Raw genomic sequence first — 18,296 nt, forward strand, 5'->3', positions numbered from 1 at the left:
CCTGCTAGGAGACTTGACTTTAAAGATGAAGAGAGGCATAGAGATACTTGCACAGCTGTCTCTACACAGTGAGAGGATGTGTTTAGCCACTAGAGACAGTGTAGGTCAGGAATGTAGTAAACGTACAGTATTCTTCCTATCAGATCTTTAAAGCAAACCGTTAATGGATTTCTTAAAGAGGATATTGATATTCTATATTTTTCTTATTGTCATCAAATGCCATGAAAATACCAACAATACATTTATCCTATGCTGATATAGGCTAATCCTCTCTGCTGCAGACCTCCACTGTTTTAATAAAACTATTTAAAAAACCTCACTGAGCCACACTGTTGCACTGGCTGAACTATTCTTTCATTACAATAAAAAATGGACACTAGTTTATTTAGAGCCAATCCTACATACACTTTCCTCTTGCCGTAAATACTCGCTTGAGTGTATTAATAGCTGAAAATAGTCCACAACAAAAGCAGTATTTACTTCTGCTAAAAATGACAGTACCCAGCTGTTTTGAAACTTTTGGTCCATTTTTAAGGATTAGTTTTTCACTAGGAACAAATGGGCATGGGGCAGCAGACACTGTAGAAAACTATTGAGAGACGTAATGTATTGTAGGTTGGGTTTTTTTTTTCATGTGATTTCTTGACAATTTTAAACATATAGAGTACTCCAGCCTTATCCGTTAAAGGGTTTTGGTTTTAAAAAGACAAGCTGAGGAACTTCTTTATGTCTCTGCTTGCAGTTTGAATGTATGGTTGAATAGTGAGCTTAGTTTACTTTGCTTTATTAATCCAGTGAATCAGTTTAATTCACCGGTAATGTTCCTATGTATATATATATATATACACATTATCAGTTTCTGCGCACCATAGCTGCATCCACAAGGAAACTAATATTGAAGAGAATGTGACACTATCTTGGGAAACAATTACCTATGCTGAACTGTAGAGAGTTTTTACAGGTACACTTGCGCTGGATTCGTGTTACTTCTAGCTGTTTTGAATGATTCATCTGTCTCTTATAATCCTGGGCTGCATCCAAAATCACTCCCTCACTAACTCATTCACTATTCCCCTCATAATAGACACTAGTTTACTCTATAGTGCGTCATCTCTGGCAGGTGTAATTTTGTATAATGTAATTTTCTCATGACATATTGCATTGTGGGATTGTTTGCAGATATTCCACTGTGTGAATTTTGAAGGGCACTATATACTGCATTCGTTGCTGCTTTGCACAATATATTAAAACAGGAATGCTTTTGGCTATAGTAAAGGCAAAAGAAGTAAATTGGGAGATTGTTACAATTGTTAATTGTAAATTGCTTATGCGTAACACAGTTTGTGCTCTGGTCAGGTCCGACAGCCATCCTTGGAAAATGTTAACATTTGAGACATGGACATCTATGAATTAAGCTAAGCTAGGCTAACCCTGCATTCAGCGTACATTCAAACTGCTAGCAGAGAGAGACATTTATTGTTGTCTGACTCTCAGTAAGTAAAAGGTTCACTTCCCTCAAACCCAAACTAGCGTTATTTGTTTATTGGTTACCATTTTCTCCAAATGCTCTCTGGCTGAAAGTGGTACTTTAAATACCTTTTAAATCACCACTTTATTAACTAAAGTGACTTTCATGAGAATACAGCTCTATTAAAATCCAATCTCTCCTTTCAGGTGGATGTGAAATCACTCATGAAGCTATAAGGACATCTGACAGAAATGTGATGGGATGTTGCTTCATATAAATTTTGAGATTTTGAATTATTATTATTATTATTGGGGTTCTTTTAAAGAACTAACCCATTTCCGTTTTTAAACCTTTAATATGAAATCCAGTGAGGTCCGTTGGCCTATTAGGACCTGCCAGATGCAGTTAGGGAACTGCTTCATGAGTTATTACTGGTTCAAGCCTCCACTGTGGTGCATCTGCTGGCCATTGCATTGTTGCTGTTAATTCAATTCCCGGTCATGATAAGTGCTGCACACTGTGCCCTCTGCTGAGGAGCTTTTGATCTCTGCTGATTGTTGCAGATTGGCAATCGTCTCAAAGAGATAAGGCCCTGGTAATTTAAAGTGGGTTGCGAGAAGAGAGGGGACTTCATCTTTTAAAAGCTTATTACTCTTAAAGATTATCCAAGGTCTTTCAATTTGACGGTCATTAGATGGATATGACTGAATAATAGATGAGATCCTCTTCTGTTCCTCTCTGCTGCAGCATTCCTGATCTTCAGCCCACTTTTGTTTATCCCAGCATCAACCGGCTTACTCAGAAGAACTCTACCAATGTCACGAGGGATGTAGTCTCATTCCTTTGCAACCGTCCTTGTAAAAGTTTCTGTCTCTTCTCCCTGCCCCTCTCTTCCTCACTTCACTTTAAATGATTTCAGTCTTTTCTCAACATGTGGGAGTGAAGGACTGTTTTCCCTTCTTGAGAAAACAGAACAGCCAAATGTCTGTCTTATTTATCTATCCCTATCTAATGCCTGTCTCTTTTCTCCTCTTACTATCTCAATCTCTCCCTTGCTTTAAGATCGTTCTTACTTGAGGTTGCATTGGGCTGATAATCTCCTCCATCTTTCTCCTAATTCTGGGGGAAAGTCTTTGATTTAACCAGAAGAATCCATTTCACCTTGTCAAGAATCTGATAAAGCACCCTCCTCACCCTAATCTCATTTTAAGTTCACTCTGTACCCCCTTCCTCATCTGTTTTCGTCTCATATTTCAGCTACAAAACAGAATGTATTGCAAAGAAAACCATTATTTTTTGTTTTGTTATTTCATAGTCCCTCGTAATCACAAATCACAGAGCCTACAGTCTGCTGGAAATTGTGTTTCTTTGGATCCAGGCCCACTCCTTCCTTCATCTTATACTTAATTCCCTTCATCCTTTCTTTCACACTTCTCCTCTTTTTTTCGTCTTTGCTTTCAAACGAAGTCCTTTGAAATAGCCTCCACAAAGTTGGGAGCTGACATGAGGATAGATATGGTGCATATGATATTGAAAACGCTGAACGCCATCAGACACAGGCGGTCGATTACAGCGCCTGCAAATTTCCACTGGTCGGCCATGCTCTCAGCTTCGTCCTGCTCCCGGAAACGGTCTGCCATGTAACGCACCTCCTCCAAGATAGCCTGTAGCTGGGGGTCTCCTATCCCTGCAGTCGAGCACCCTCCAAGCCCTCCAGGTCCACCTCCAAAGCCCCCACCACTGGAGACAGTGCTGGGGCAGCCTACAGTATCTATGTTGGGTGTTGGTGGTGTTGGGGAGCTGCAGAATTGAGATGGCAGGTGCGGAGGTGGGCTCCCTGCTACTCGCGGAGGCCCTGTGGAGATGTTATTCCTCTGGAGAGACTCTGAGAGCATTGAAGGGTCCTCCATGTTTTGGAAGCCCATGTAAAGAAGGTTCCCGTTGTTGTTTGCGCTGGACTGGGCGTGGAGGTGAGGGTGCCCCGCGTGGAAGGACCCTGTCTGGAGAGGAGCCAAGTTCTGTGGGTGCAGCGGATGGAGGGTGGGGTCCGGAGGGTTCGGGATGCTCCCACTGTGGGAGCCAGAAGAGCAGCGCCGCAAGTGGGGGGCACACGGGGGCCGCTCTGGGTCGTCATTCTCTCCTGGCCTCTTCATACGCAAGAACCATGCTACCCACTGCAGTAAGACAAGCTGCACCTGTGGAGAAAAAAAGAGAGAAGCTGGAGGACAGGAAATAGCAGAGCAACAGAGCGAAAAGAGCACAAAAGCCTACGAGGAAGCAAAAGAAAATATGAGAAAGCTGTAAAGCATTGAAAACCACCCACACATTTTGACCTTCACATAACACTACTTAAGCTGGGCCAAATAGCCTCATTTGTCGCGCATTGACGTTGGTGCTGTATCCGACCTTGCGTCTTGTTTCAAAACGCAGCTGCGTTTGTATAAGTAGTAGTACGAGATCATCGCCAGGGACACCCAGTTAAAGCGCCTGAGGCAAAGAAGATTGTTAGCTTTATTTCCAGCAGGATACTTACAAAGGCAGCATTCAATTTAAACTTGATCATTGAGATGGACCGTCCAGTTACTGTGTAATGAGCCTGCAATAACGTTAAAGTAATCTGCAACATTGGCTACTTGCACGTTGGTGCAAAGTTAAACCTTGCTCTATTCTACTCTATTTTCCCTCTGCTCTCCTTGTTTCCTCTTCCCTCATCTCCTTGTTTCCTCTCCTCTTCCTTAACATCAAACAAAAAACTCCCTTGGAGAAGGACTACTGTCCCCTAAAAGGGCATAGTCCAGATGTCTGGCATCTAATGAGAAGCTAATGTCCAGATGACTGCTCAATTAGTCTGCAGCGAGTGTGTTTACTGGCCAGGTAACAGTCCCTGTTGTTGTTGCTGGTGCTGATGTTGTTTTTGCCCAGGCTGCAATTATGAGCTGTGCTGGTTCGATGCACTCATCTGAACCACATCAATTAGCTTGTTAATTGGCCATTGGACTGTCCTAATAGGCCATTCATCATCAGAACGTCCTTGCAATGTATCGATATACAGCATCTGCCTTCTCATGCAGCCAAGCTATTTGTACATAAATCGATAAATGTAGACCTGTCAATGTTCAAATACATCTTAGAATGCCAAAGAAATGCCATCCTATATTTCATTTGTTTATTAATATTACAAAAATAAGAAGTAATAAGAAGAAAATGTTTGGCAAGACCAGTTTTTTTTTTTTTTACCAACTGAATATCATGTTTAAATGTTAATGCCTTTATTTTGGGCCTTTTTTCCACATTTCACATTTTTGATATATTCACATGAGAACAAAACTTTTGTAAAAAGGCTTGATACATTTTTTTTTGCATTCAGCAGAAGGCAATAAAAGTGAGAAGAGGGAGTGAGTCAAATCGAATCCACCCACATATCCTGAGCACTTTGAAACGCACTCCAGTTGAAGTCTGTGGCGATGCATTTGATGAACACGCTCAGGCAGACTGACACTGCCGGATGAGTCACAGGCGAGGAAGTCGGAGAATGAAAAGAGAAAGGAAACTGGCAGAGGAGCACAGGTATAGGACTGACAGATGGATAACATGTTACTGAAAATGGCAGAGCCGAGGAGTGATGCTAATGCTGAAATAGAGATGAATAAAAGCAGTATATCACATCTGAAATAGGGAGACCAGCCATTTACAGGATTTAACAAGCCAGAAAGCATGATGTATGTAAATAGGTTATGATGAGGAGTTTGAGCTCAGCCTCACCCATTTGGGCATGTTTCCTCCATTTGGATCATGGTGATGATACTGCAGAACCACTACGGTGGCGATGACTGACATCCCAACGATGATCATTATACTGGCAAAGTATTGACCTGGGCAGAGTAGAGTATGGAGCAGTGTTATATTTCATTTTACAGTCAATTTATACACATTGTAATTTCCTCCTACTGCTTCCAACTATTTCCTGCAAGGTAACCATAAAAACACGCGTGTTATTATTCATCTTATTCACCAGTATCCTCTGAACACGTAGTATCTAGCACTGCAAGGTCAGTGAGAGAAGTTCTTTTATTTATTTCACCAAAAAATACTGAAGAATAACATGACTTGAAGGAAGGATTATATTCTCCCTGTTTCTTCTCTGCTTTATTCTAAATGAACCCATCATTTGTTACATATCTTCATGCACACTTGGGACCTGCTACCAACACTACTACCTGCTAGTAGCCACATTGTGTACGTATTTTTTAATAAAGAATTATGCTGAAGGCAGCGCTCTGGTGATTATGACTCTACATTTATTTTCCCCTGATGTTTTTAATGACCTGGATTTGTGTCTTTAGGCAAAGATGGCCATGCATCTGTCTCTGGCTGCAGTCTTAGTTCACTAAACATAATTCCCGGCAGTATGCCTGCAATCAATTTAGCCAGTTAAGTTTTAAGGCGAGCAGATGGATAAAATAAATTCTGTTGTTCTGGGGGGGGTTTAGGCATTTTTAGCTCTACCATTGTGTAGTAATATGTTGTATTTTTTCATTTATTTTGTGTAGTCTTTACTCATCCAAATTGAGAGTTTTGGGATTGAGGATGTGATATCCTGGACAGACTATAAAGACTGTATATTTGTCAAACCAGGGATTTTTCACTCTTTGATGGATTACTATGAAATCTTGTACAGACACTTGTGGTCCCCAGAAGATAAAACCTAACTTTGGGGATCTACTGGCTTTTTCTGTGCATGAGGTTGAAATTTGTGGCTTTGAGTGAATTGTGTCAACAACTTTTACCATGAAATTTGGTGCAGACATTCCTGTTCCCCTCAGGATGAATTTAATAACTTTAGAACTTTTCATCTAGAACTATCAAAGTCTCAGTTCATCCAGTATTTTGGTTTACAAATAGCTGCAAAACTAATGGCTACCATACTCAGCTGTACTTTGTGTTTAGCAATGATTAGCACATGTTAGCTTGATAACACACTTAACTAGGTTGATAAACATAATAATATACCTGCTAAACATTCACTTGTCCGCATTGTTACATTGAGTACGTTAGCATGCTGACTTTATCATTTACCCAAAGCACCACTTTGCCTAAGGACAGCCTCACAGAGTTGCTGACATGGCTGTACCCTCTTAGTCTTGTTGAAAAGAAATAAACCTGACTTGACTTTGAACCCCCAGAGCTCTACTAGAAGCCACTTCCTGCTGTACACCGCTAGGAATTACTACTGAAAAATTGAACACGAGAGACTAAATATTGATTGTCACTGTCAGATGGGAACTTCATGCAGTATCTCTAACGAGTAAATGTCTTGATTTCACATGACGACCAGTAAAAAGTCCTGTTAAACGACTCTTGATCATTAAGGACGATGTGAAAACAACACACACAAACACTACCTCTCTCACGTACCTATAAGAGGGACGGAGTCAGATGTGGCTGGCATGATCTCTGCAACCAGCAACATGAAAACAGTAAGAGACAGCAAGACGGTGATACCTGTAGATAGATAGATAGATAGTTAGATAGATAGATAGATAGATAGATAGATAGATAGATAGATAGATAGATATGAGAACATAATGCTGGAAGTACATTTTGTTATGCAATCAACATTGTGGCTTAGTCTCCTCCCCTGAGTAGTGGTACTTTGGTATTTTGATAAATGGTCACACTGAGATCAGGTTTGATTTATGTAAATGACCAGCTAATGCTCATACAGTCATACAGTGAATTAATTTATGACATTCTGTACCTCTACAGCAAAAAGCATTTCCGCACAGCAAATAACCATTTTTTAAGTTGTCCAAACTCCGCTTGCGTGCACGTGAACACACACACCATGCGCTCCTGCACTGAAACTCATCTCCATCTTCATTTATCCACCTACACACTATCTGTCTCACATCTCCAACAGAAAGAATTTAAGGAGTGCTTTGCTGGCATATATGTCCCCATTCAGAAGCATTTAATTAAACTCCTTAGCCTAGAGATAAAATATGAATGGCCTTTAAGGATATTAGGAAAATTAAAAATGCTTATTTATATTGTTTCTTTCTCAGAAATGACACTTGTTCTTTTTAAAAGCATGCTCCTCTAACCCTAAAAGCCCAGCCACTTGGTCCCCATATCTCCTCCATCAAGCCGAGTGACAGAATCTTTTCCTGGAAGGCAGTGTCTAAGCTCTCTCCCCCAAATCAATTCTCTGGCCTTAATTACATCAATAGGTTAATTGGCCTTGTGTGTAAGGCTTGGCATTTATTCTCTAGAGAAATGCTGCGTAATGCATCCTGTATTGAGGTTAAGGATATGCTATGACAATGCTGTAGCGGCTTCCCTCTAAGTTGCCCTCCCACTCAGACATGGGTCAAATAGTATTTACGAAAAAGCATAAGCATCTAAATGTTTTTGGTACATTTGATGAGTGATCAGACTGGTAGAAAGATAATAAATGCAAACAAGCTTGGTAATAGTGTTTCATTTGAATTCAAGCCTGATTCCTTTTTAGGTGGTTTCATGTTCATTCTCATTATTATCTACCCAAGATCTTCCTCTTTGTCAGTTTTGGTTAATTTTGTAAAAAGAAAGAAAAAAGAGGAGTTTAATAAAAGCTTCAAGCTGAGGTAGGAGATGATGTTGGAGAACTAGCAACTAGATTTATCCAACTGAAATCCCACCTCCCTTCAGGCCTCTTTCCAAAGCCACTCACCAAAACACATTTTTAATGCGTACTGAGTACACGGGCAGATTGAGCGCAGGTAGGCATGTAAGTGGGTAGGTAGACCAAATGATTGGTCCTGCTTATTACAGTCCTGCGACAGCCGCAGAAACCTGCTTTTTTTTTTTTTCTATCAGAGCATTTGATTTATTGGTTGCTACCGGGTCGTAAAGAGAATTTCAACAAAACTAAAAACTTCTGTAATAAATTGCCTACCGCATCATAAAGAGGTAAGAGGTAAAAATTAAACACCAAAGTACATTTTGTATTACATTGTCATTTGCAAGGGGTTTCCTCATTTTATCCATTTCATTTAATTAAGTATTAGTTGTAAAAGTAATTTCAGAAATAGGGCTGCAATAATTGATTATTTTGATTCGATTAATGTGTTGACCATTTTCTCGAATGATCAATCAATCATTTTTATCTATAAATGTCAGAAAATAGTGAGAAATGCCATTATAATATCACAGAGCCCAAGGTGACATATTCAAATAGATTTTTTTTGTCTGACCAACAGTCTGAAACCCAAAGATATTCCATTTACAATAATATAAAATAGAAATGAGCATCAAATCCTGGCATCTGAGAAGATGGAACCAGAGAATTTGCCATTTTTGCTTTAAAAATTGCTGAAACAAATAATCATATCAAAAAAGTTGGCAATTATTTTTCTGTCGATCAACTATTCGATTAATCGGTCAGATAACCTGGAGTGTGTGTTGTCCGGTGTCTTAACTCTCTATCATAACTATCATCCCTCTTGTGCTCTAAACAGGTTGAAACAGATATTATAATTTATTTGCAGCTGCTGTTTGATCGGAGCACGGCTTCCTCTCTGTCATAGTGTGATATGGTTGTCTCTCACCTTTTCCTCCTTATCAGTCCTCCCTCTCTCTTTTGTGCTCATCCTTTTCACATTCTTCTCCTGTCTGTTCCCTTTTCTTTACCCTTCCCACACCCATCCATCTTTGTTCCTCCTCCTCGCATTTCCCATCTTTCTATTTCACCCTATAATCCCTCTCCCCTCTCAGCTCCTCACCCGTACCCCCTTTGCCTCTTTCATCCCACCCCATAGACTTGTGAATTGGTCAGTCATTTAACTTAACGGACTACCATATTTACTCTTTCTGGATACAGAATTTTGTGTTGTGTGAGTGCATTTCCTTCCTCAGAAAATTTGCAAAGCAGTTTGAAACATGTATTGTTTACATCTATGTTTTTAACCTAGCACAAAGGATTTACATAGTCAAATCAGAATCGTCATGTCCTGCCTATAGTCGAGTGATAGTCCAATCTTGTGTATTTTTTGTGTGCGGTGATTGTGGGGGTGGGGGGGGGGCGCGGGTACACACAGTAGCTAATCTTGAGAAGCTGCAGAGCTGCAGTCTCTATCACTCACTGTAAATTTCCAGCTAAACTGAGGCTCTTTATTCTTTTTACATGTTTATTTACAGCATTAAACATTGAAATGTATATTGGCTGTATATTTATATTATTGGGAGAAAACTGGTAGTTCTATGTAAAGACGTTGGGCACCCCCATATCACCAAAATGGCGTGATCCTTCTATCGCTGCGAAGCTTTGACTGTGTGATTGACAGTCGAATCAAGCTCCGCCCATCGAAGCATCGAATCTTCGACTATTCGGGGTCAGCCCTACTAGCAGTCTTTTCTTTTCTGCCTTTGTCGGTGCGTTTCTGCATATCTTGGCAACATGTAGATCGGTGGGATAGTGTAAAACCAGTGATAGGAATGTGTATCACATCACTCACATGTTGTATGTGTTTGTGCGCGTACATGAGAGCAAACGAAACAGAGACACACTCAAAAAAAACACAGTGCTACTACTGGTCAGAAACTCCACAAAGTACCTTTAAGAGTAAGGTATTTTGTAAAAAGCTTGATGATCTAGAATTCTCACTCTCTTATAGTCCAGTGGACTTTATAGAAGTAAAGTGGGAACAACCTCAGACACCGTCATGATGAAGGCAAGATAGACAAAAACTGATGCACTTGCACTGAAGCTCACACTGTTCTGCACCTCTCTGTGAGCACGTTCCCAAAGATAAAAACCGAGACATGACACTAACAAGCCCTCTTTCCCCACTTCAGGTGTCTTTTTTCCCCACTGCAACTGCCTTACGTCCATCTATTTCCTCCATCATTGCTCTTTTTGATCCACTCACCCAGTGAGATTTTCTCCCCAGAGTCTGCTGGTAGCACAAAGATGAGCAGGGTCATTGAAGACAGCAACACACAGGGGATGAGCAGGTTCAGGGCATAGTAGAGTGTTCGTCGCCTTATTGTTACAACAAACGTCACATCCGGGTAAGGCTCCTTACAACAATCATAGAAGGCCTCACTTCTGGTGCCAGGAACTCCTGCAAGACCAGGGACAGAGAGAAATTCACTCTAATGCTATGTGACTGGATGTTTTTAATGAGGATGCAATGCACCTTACTTACCAACCAAGTCCCATTCTCCATTGGGCATGTAGCCTGAGATGTCAGCGTCGTTCATCTGGAGGTCCAGCAGCCAGCCGTCGTACGTCCAAGAGCCGAACTTCAGCTCACACCTCTGGATGTCAAAAGGGAACCAGCGGACGTCCACGTTGCATGTGCTCATAAAGATTCCTGAGACAAAAGCAGACAAAAGAACAAGAGACAGAGAGTTAAGGCTCCACAATCAGTTGACTAAATGACAACATGGACCCCTGCAGAGTCCTGCACAGAGATGACAAGGGAAAGATGTATTGGAGGACCACTTGTCCAGAAAGCCTGTCCTGAATATAAAGCTGCTGGTCAGAAAGACTCATTCATTCGTATCCAGCCAGCTCTAAAGACTGAGTTCTTAACTCAACCATCTTCCATTTTTTAGATAGAAACGGTGTGGAAAATGCTGCGTCACAACCAAGAGAGCACACTGGAATTGGATTTTTATTAACATTGCACAAGTCTTCTGAGAGTTCTATTTTGAAATTGAGTTTGGAGGCTGGAGAAGAGAAAGCAATGACTACATTAGAAACAACCTCCCATCAAAGAAATGTCTATTAAAAAAACCTGGCAGCAGTATTGTCACTCACAGGCTTCAGACATTCTGCTCGGCAAAGAAATGTTGCTTCTGCACACTGCAGACACAGCTGTTAGCTAAGCCTCAGCGATAGAAGGAAACATCAACAGTGACACTGAAATATGAGATTGTCCACAGTAGCCCTAATCAGATTACCACTTTTATTATGCAAAATAAATGCACACTCACACGCATATGCAAAGGCAAATGCAAGCACAAAATCATAGAGACACACTTGCACGCCGGTCTCCACCCCCAAATGAAGAATCACAGTGATCCTCGCAGTGGTCGCTGGCCAACTCCAGCCCTTAAAGTAATTACTGAAATAAATGAATCAGGCCAGTTGAGACGTTCAAACGCACACAGAACAAAAATACCAATGAGGCCTTACACCCCTCAAAGATATTCTTTATGAGTCTACCATCATGCATCAGAATGGCATGAAAGCAGAGTTTGGAGAAGAGTAAGGAGGTTAGCAGGTTGTGTGCTGGTTTCAAAGCAGAGGTTGACCACAAAAATGACACTAAATTAAGTACTAGCTATAACTTTTCTATTTTATACACTCCCTGCTATCTCAAATCCAGTTACTGACACCAAGTTCTTGCAAGTGATTGTCTTTGCTTCATGGGCATGTTGTCTTTATAATTACTCCTGTTAAAAATGACTGATTATGTAAAAGTAGCTCGATCTGCCTTTGCAGACCACTGTTCTGTGCACCTTCATGCACAGAATATTTTTATAACCTGCCACTCAAAGATATCTAGTAACCTGGCAGCAACACTCACAAAAAAGACACCTGGATTTTTAAACAGCTTGAAACAATCTCTCACTCTCTCTCGCTCTCTCTCTCTCTCTCTCTCGCTATCTCGCAACACAGCTCTCAAAAAAAACCTCCATCATTCTGAAAATCGCTTCCCAAGGAAGGCAATACAAGACCCGGAGACAAAATTCCCTTTTTGCAAATGTCACACAATCAGAAAACCTGTTACATCTTATCTCCTGTTTTACCATTAAACCCAAGCATAACAACACCCTTACCTCTACAGCTACGAGAGGTTTTCTTCAAATGATGGTGTGCAGCAGACGCTTGGGATCCTCCGCCTTTGAATTATTTACTGTGTGTCAAGCTCCTGCTCCATGCCTGCCACCCACAGACCTGTTGCCTGTTATTTACTGACAATAACAGCCCAAAAAGCCTCAGAAATTGCAACCAGGCTTGTGTGAGTGAGTCAGAAAAAGCTGGTTTGCTGCTCATTGTTTTCCTTTTTCTGCTCTTTCTCTTAATTTTTCCATTCAGTCCATCTCTCTGCTCTCTGTCTCATCATGTTTGGTGGTAAAAAACCTCTCCTCCTCGGCACCCTAATTGGCTCAGATCCAAATCGCCACATTAAGGAGCTGTATTTACATTCAGCAGCAGCCTATTAATAAACATGCCCGCTGAATAGAACTGATAGGGTGGCTTTCTGAGCTCACAGTCCTCGACCTTTGTTTCAGAAGGCCGTTTCAACTGAACCCGCCGCTAACACCAGGGATTCAGTCACAGCCTGCTGTAATCTGATGTAAAAAGAAATGACTGAGGAAACTACAAAGTAAAGACCTGTGAAAACCCAGGGGAGCTCTTGCTTTCACAGGCTTGCACAGGTCTTGCATTTGAGTTAAGACAGGAAACGGAGGAAGCGAGCGCCTCCTATTTATAGGTTTTACTCACAGCGCTGGGTATCTGTAACCAGTGAGAAACCAGAGTTGCTCTTTTATACTGATAAAATATTAATGTCAAGAGCACAAACAGGGGAGAGACATGCAGAGATCACTGAATGAGATGCTGGAAGTGATAGTTAGGTAGATGAAGGGATTAACAAGAGTTATAGCATGAATGAGAGAAAAAAAACAGGAGAGACTCACCTGGAGGCAGATACTCAGCATAGCCACTGGAGTTCACCAGAACATTGGTCTTAAAGGTGGAGTCAAAGTCGTCATCTGCACTGAGGAAGGACAGGGGGAAGTGACACTACTTTTTGAAATATAATTTGTGTATGTATGAGGTGTGTGTTAAGGTGTTTATGTGTGTTTTACCTGTTGTAGAGCAGGACATCTGGTGTCCAGACCTGATCTGTGGTGAAGCGGAGGTTTTGACTCCGGGATGTTCGCTCTGGTTCCACTGGAGATAGTGATCGAACCAACCCTTAAAAACAGAAAAGATACAGTCTGTATCCCAGTGGACCATAGGGACAAGCTGCTTTGTCTCCCAAATCCCTCTGCAGTCAGTTTAGATCCAATAGAAGTCATATAATATACTTAAAGCAAAAGATTACTTTTTTCTTTACTTCAAAAAGGTGAATTTTTAAAGATGTTATCATAGGATTCACAGAGTATAGGTCATAACCTTAATTTACATGTTAAAGAACAGCAAATTCATTATCACCACACCCCAAGCATTCAGAGTCCCTCAGGGGTCCTTACCATACGTAGCCATATGTTAGTGGTTAGCACCTGGTTCTTCTCATCCTGCAAAACAGTTAAACATTTTTAGCACGTCTTTTCTTAGAAATAATTTGCTGTCAATTTGCTTACCAGGCAAAGAGAGGTATATTATTTTGCATCCTTATTAAAATTATTATTATATTATTATTAATATTACAGTTTCAAACATAAACTAATTTAATGCCTTACTTGGTGCTTATTGAAAAAAGCGTCACCAAACAGATTGCAAACATCATATATTTTAACATTAAAAATATATTTTGTCAGACTCCATACAGTGTCAGATGACCGCAAACCTGTGGCCACTGAGGTTGAGAACAACAGCAGCTGCAGACACCTACCACATCCATGATCTGTATCAAACTGAGGGAGAAGACAACGGTGAGAGGGTGGGAGTCGTTGGCCACTGGCCGCTCCATCGGGTTGTAGTCCTTCAGGAGGTTCTTCAGCAGGTTCCTCTGGTGAGGACCCTGCAGCGACACTGAAGAGGCAGAAAAATGTGAGAGAATTCAAATCTGGTAAAATTTTCACCTGTGAAAATAAGCCACACTCCACACCATAAGAAAACCTCTGTTTGTTAAAGTTCCTTTAAAAAGATTTTTAATCTGTTTCCCAAATTGCAACTCCATTTCCTAATCCAAACAAAGATGGTTGCTGGGATGTCTTTGCTTAATTTCTACAACGTGAACCAAAATATAACACATTTATTATCAGTTATAGTTGTATTATTTTCTATATTGATGGTACTTTCAATTGTTTTGTATTTTCGTACAAAATAATGCTTAGCTTTGTGACTCGAATGTAATCGTTATTCATGAGGAGCACAAACTGGGGTACAGACAGATGGGAGCTACCTCTTGGTAAAGTCACCTGTAAAGCCCTTAATGACAGACGAAGTCTGTGTTTAATAAAAATCTCACAAGGGAATCAAATGAGACTTTGGGGAGACTTTGTACAGTGAAGTACAGTCAGGCAGGGAGTGATGCTGAAAAAAAAGATGAGTAGATTTAGCCCTCAGGAACTGAACTTTTCTTATCTTCTTTGTCCAGAAGAACAAGACTAAAAAAGAAAAGGAAAGGGAGGTGAAAAGGGAGATTAATGATTAAATTAGCAGAAATACAAACAGATCTTTATCACCATTAGGCACATTATCTTAACTTTTATGATTTAAGCTTTGCAAATAAAATATGGGTGTCAGATTGAAATATTTAACATTAATATTGTTATTGGATAACACAGAGAAGGAAATCATCAAACAGGAGAAAGATTTAGAGAGACCATGCAGAACATTCAGTAAACAAAAAATCTAATTAGATTTACTGAGAAAGCATTTCAGGGTATAATCTGCACTAACGTATGTGTGCATGTGTAACGTAAGAGGTAATACAGGAAATTTTGAATAGAGATGTTATGGACTAGGAAAACAGATTGAATGGATTTAGAGGGAGTGTAAACAGACTATATTGTGAGACACAAATGCGCAGACCAATTTAAAATACAAAAGATGTTGTGTTCCAGGAGCTTCGTCTATGTTTCCTCTCCCATCAGTGGGTCCATCATAACACAGCCAATCTTTATCCAAACTCATAGATTTTATTTAACATACTAGTTGAGATCCCAACATTTTCAAGTCCACCATTTACACGATGCTTACATACAGGGAATTAATTACAAAATGATGCTTAAAACATTTGGATTTCTCTCGTCTATGAGAAAGTGAAGCAATTAAAAAATGGGGTCTTGGATTTTAACATTTCACTCAATCTGGTGTTGTATAACCTTAATAAAGTGCTAGAAAAACAGATATAGAAATATGAGACATGCAACAGTATGGGAAAATGGGTTTGCCTCTGGCTTTGAAGCGTATTTATAGGGAATATCTATCAGGGTTCAAGGAGTTGAGCAGTGGCAGAAACGCACATGCAATCATAGTATTAAAAGATGGTTTCAGTCCAAGCAAAGAGAAAATCCCTCGACGTTTCCTTAAATCTAGTGTTTGTCTGCAGCAATACAGTCTTTTATTTGCTGGACTTCTTGAAAAACACAAACAGAAAAACATTTTGCTTCTTCTGCCTGTAGGGAAAGTTCACCTGCTCTCCTCTCAGCCCTGTCATCCACTGTCAGCCTGTCTATTCAGCCACGACTTCTGCTGCTTGGAGCCCCATCTGCAATATTACATCCACAACCAAACAGGGAGCCAAGATGGAAGAGCCGATCTATACGTGTACTTCAGTTGATCTGTGGGGGTAAGATCCCCTGACATGCACACAGAGTCGGCTTGTGGAATGAGGAGAAAAAAAACGATGAAATATTGTGACTGCCCAGATTCTTCCACACACTCTCTGTCTGCCTTGCTGCACACACTAGATGTCAATCTGCCTGTTAAAACACCTCATGCAGAGGCATCCAACCTCTAGGTCAACTCAGTATCCAGAAAAATAAGAACACAGTTGTGAAAACGCCCTGAGATGTAAACAAGTAAGCAAACAGGTGAACCAGATTCTCACTTTTCTTCTCCTGGAGTTTTTATTTTCCTACTTTAAATTCTTATTCTCGTGTATACTTCACGGATCAAGCATCAACACCACCGACTCCAATTCCTGAATTCCTGTAAAACTGCACTTTGAGACTAAAGTGCCGCTGCTGCAATTCTGATTCCTGAGAAATAGAACGAAAGACAGAAAGAGAGAGGGAGACGGGCAGGCTCACCGTGGATCAAAGCAGAGAATCCAGAGAGGAGCAAAGCCACCGAGTGCCACATCCTGGTGGTGAGGAGCGGGAGTAAAGAGGAGGCAGAAGAGGAGAAGCCGGATGCTGAAGGAGGAGGAGGGGAGGAGAGGGAGGACAGACTCAGGAAGCTGCTGGAAATCCCCCTGTCTGCATCCAGTCGGCATCAGAGGGAAGGCGTGTGAGCGTGTGCTGGAAGACACAGGAGCTGAGAGAGGGAGTGCAAGAGGAGGAGGAGGAGATGGTGGCTGTGTGCTCTCTGTCTCCCTGTCTCTCTGTCTCTCTGGGAGGTGGGACTAAAATGGAGAGCACGGAGAGAGAAATGTCAGTGATGTGGGTGAGAGGGTTGAAGATAGAGCAAGGGGTGGAGAAAGGCAAGGTTTTAATTGGTCTATGAGTTGACCTTACCAATGGAAGAGGAATCCATACAGAAAGGTGGAAACATAGGCTTCCCAAAAAGAAGGGGAGGCATTCAGTGCAAAGAAGTGTTTTAAATATGCTCAATTAGTGCAAATAAACAGGCAAAAAAAGGCAAAAGGATAGGGGGAAAGAATTGGGTTTACAACTACTCAGGTGCCTGTTTTTGTGCTCAAATTGCGCATATTTAAAACACTTCTCTGCACTGAACGACACAAAAAACAGGCACATTGTTAAAAACAAACTGAAAAAAAAATCACTTCTCTGCATTTTAACGGCAAAATGTGAAAAGGAATGCTGTAAAAGATAAATTACTGTTTAAAACATTAATAAGATTTCCCTGTCTTTCATTCCCTTTGCATATCTCCCACTGTTTGTGTTAATGGCTGGTGACATATGTCAAAAATACATGGCAGCTGGTTACACATAACACAGGTTATGACCATGCCCAGCTCTACTCTGTGTGTGTGTGGTGTGTGTGAGAGAGAGAGAGGAGAGAGAGAGAGAGCTTCCCCCACTCAGCAGGGGGTGAGCTTTGAATCATAGGGGCAGATGGACTCCAGTTTAATTGAGAAAGTGCTGGGCTCTGCAGGAGGGCAACGGGAATGTGCATAGTTAAACTCTACTTCTCATTTGTCCTCACGAAATGCTGATGCAAGGACAGAGGCAGCGAGAAACGTAAGACTGAGAGAAAGGGAGAGTGAGCAGGGGAGGGGGGAGCAAGAGAGCAGGAAGAAAGAGTTAGACTGTATAATAGATTACCCTATTACTTCTGCTGCCCTTCGGAATTACCCCTCTCCTAGGCAGACTGTCACACATCCAGAGCTACAGATTCATGCTCGGCTGCGCACAGAGGATGGAGAGTGGCCCTCGGAGGCGAATAGAAGGATGACTAAGTCACCGGTTAAACCAGACAAAACTGCGCCAAGCGTGGAGCGAGGACACACAATGTGCCTCAGCAATGTTTTATCAGAGGAGAAGCATCCTGTTGCTGCTGCATACCTGCAATATTGCTGCTTTAATGTGCGCAAAATTGACTTTGAGTTCATCTCGTGAAAAAAAAGGGGGGGGGGGGGTGATGGGGGACGATCCTTCTGCTCTTATGCACCAAATACCAGTGTGACACAGTGCCAAAAACAAAATTCATTACGCTTCATAAAAATACAAATTGGAGGCACTGAGGCGTGGGTGACATCTGGTGGTTGTTTTCCAACTGCATTCTGGCTGGAGCTCAGCAACACTGGCAGGAGTTGTGTCTTTTGAGGGGAGGAGACGATGGTGTTAATTAACAAGGAAGAAACTGAACTATTAAGATATAATGAGAAGAGATGACGAGGGCCAATGCTATAAAGAGAAGGCTAATTAGAAAGAAAGAATGAAAGAAAGATGAATGAAAACACTGCAGAGAGTG

The 18,296-nt window shown here is 41.2% G+C and overlaps 1 pseudogene; it reads right to left on the reverse strand.

The window, feature by feature from the left end:
* Window positions 1-1,963: 1,963 nt before the first annotated feature.
* On the reverse strand, window positions 1,964-16,548 carry LOC119911171 (annotated as a pseudogene).
* Between the last annotated feature and the right edge of the window lie 1,748 nt (window positions 16,549-18,296).

Source organism: Micropterus salmoides, unplaced genomic scaffold (assembly GCF_014851395.1).
Source record: "Micropterus salmoides isolate LMB-PRFRI ecotype aquatic unplaced genomic scaffold, ASM1485139v1 Ms_hic_scaffold_1931, whole genome shotgun sequence".
Taxonomy (NCBI): domain Eukaryota; kingdom Metazoa; phylum Chordata; class Actinopteri; order Centrarchiformes; family Centrarchidae; genus Micropterus; species Micropterus salmoides.